Below are 2,326 nucleotides of genomic sequence, written 5' to 3' on the forward strand. Positions count from 1 at the left end.
TTTTCTGAGGAGAAATTCAAGCTGGCTGCAGAAATTTGCATAAGTTATGAGGACCCGAATATTAATCTCCAAGACAATGGGGAAAATGTCTCCAGGGCATGTCAGAGGTCTTCATGGCAGCCCCTCCCATCACAAGCCCAGAGTCCTAGGAGGAAAAAATGGTTTTGTGGGCCAGGCCCAGGGACTCCGTGCTGTGTGCAGTCTAGGGACTTGGTGCCCTACATCCCAGCTACTCCAGCCATGACTGAAAGGGCCCAAGGTACAGCTCAGGCCATGGCTGCAGAGGGTGCCAGCCTCAAGCCTTGGAAGCTTCCATGTGATATTCAACCTGTGGGTTCACAGAAGTCAAGAATTGAGGTTTGGGAACCTCTGCCTAGATTTCAGAGGATGTATGGAAACGCCTGGATATCCAGGCTGAAGTTTGCTGCAGGGACAGGGCCCTCATGGAGAACCTCTGCTAGGGCAGTGTGGAAGGGAAATGTGGAGTTGGAGTGCCCACACAGAGTGCCAACTGGGGCACCACCTAGTGCTGTGAGAAGAGGGCCACTGTCCTCCAGACCCCAGAATGGTAGATCCACTGACAGCTTGCACCGTGTGCCTGGAAGAGCTGCAGACACTCAACACCAGCCCACGAAAGCAGCCGGGAGGGAGGCTGTACCCTGCAGAGCCACAGGGGCTGAGCTGCCCAAGACCATGGGAACCCACTTCTTGCATCAGCGTGACCCGGATGTGAGACATAGAGTCAAAGGAGATCGTTTTGGAGTTTTAAGACTTAACTGCCCTGCTGGATTTCGGACTTGTATGGGGACTGTAGCACCTTTGTTTTGGCCAATTTCTCCCATTTGGAATGGCTGTATTTACCCAGTGCCTGTACCCCCATTGTGTCTAGGAAGTAACTAACTTGCTTTTACAGGCTCCTAGGTGAAAGGAATGTGACTTGTCTCAGATGAGATTTTGGACCATGGACGTTTGAGTTAATGCTGAAATGAGTTAGGACTCTGGGAGACTGTTTTTGGGAAGGCACGATTGGTTCTGAAAAGTGAGAACATGAGATTTAGGAGTAGGAGGGACCAGGGGTGGGATGATATGGTTTGGCTGTGTCCCCATCGAAATCTCATTTTGAATCGTAACTCCCACAATTCCCATGTGTCATTGGATGAACCCAGTGGGAGGTGATTGAATTACGGGGGCGGGTCTTTCCTGTGTGGTTCTCATGATGGTGAATGAGTCTCACAAGATCTAACCGTTTTAAAAGTGGGAGTTTCCCTGCACAAGCTGTCTCTCTTGCCTGCTGCCATTCATGTAAGATGTGACTTCCTCCTCCTTGCTTTCCACATGATTGTGAGGCCTCCCCAGCCATGTGGGACTGTAAGTCCATTAAACCTCTTTTTCTTCCCAGTCTCAGGTATATCTTTATCAGCAGTATGAAAACAGACTAATACAGTTAGTAAGACTGTTTGCATGTATTATAGGATAAAGCAATGAGTAATTATTTTGTTGTAAAAAGTGGGATGTTTTATATCCCAGGTATGGGTATAAGATCAATAAAGTTAAGTAGAAACATTTTAGTCTTACCTAAATTTGAAATAGAACTACTCGTAAGAACCCATAAAGTATTTTCTTGTAAAAAATTATTTCTAGAAACCATCATCAATTCAAAAGCAAGCATTTCTTGCACACAGTATATGATCTCTAAATGCCATTTACTAAAAGAAAGCAGGGCTCCTGAGAAAAATGGCTGATTCCAGATCTGGGCTCCTGGGAAAGAAATGTACAAGATGAGCCTGGAACATCATATTATACACCAGATAGTTAAGCATTTATCAAGGACAATAGGGTGATTTCAAAAGACAAATACCAGATATTATGTGCCTCTGATGAAAAGCATTAGTCATGAAGTAGTCTTGCCAAAATCCCTAACCTAAATCTGATCAGCTACTCTAAATCCAACTTCTAGTTTACAGGAAATGTCAAGGACAGAGAACATGTTAAATCATACTGTTGGTTGCAATCACCAAAATTACTGCAGTGGCTCACGCTTATAATCCCAGCACTTTGGGAGGCCAAGGAGGGCAGATTGCTTGAGCCCAGGAGTCTGAAACCAGCCTGCGAAATACAGTGAGACCCCCAGGAGTCTGAAACCAGCCTGCGAAATCTAGTGAGACCCCCATCTCTACAAAAAATTGAAAGATTCACCAGGCATGGTGACATGCACCTATGGTCCCAGCTACTCTGCAGACTGAGGCAGGAGGATCGCTTGACCCCAGGAGTTTGAGGGTCCCTTGAGCCATGATTGTGCCACTGCACTCCAGCCTGTGCGACAGAA

The sequence above is a fragment of the Mandrillus leucophaeus genome, unplaced genomic scaffold (assembly GCF_000951045.1).
Source record: "Mandrillus leucophaeus isolate KB7577 unplaced genomic scaffold, Mleu.le_1.0 Scaffold342, whole genome shotgun sequence".
Taxonomy (NCBI): Eukaryota; Metazoa; Chordata; class Mammalia; order Primates; family Cercopithecidae; genus Mandrillus; species Mandrillus leucophaeus.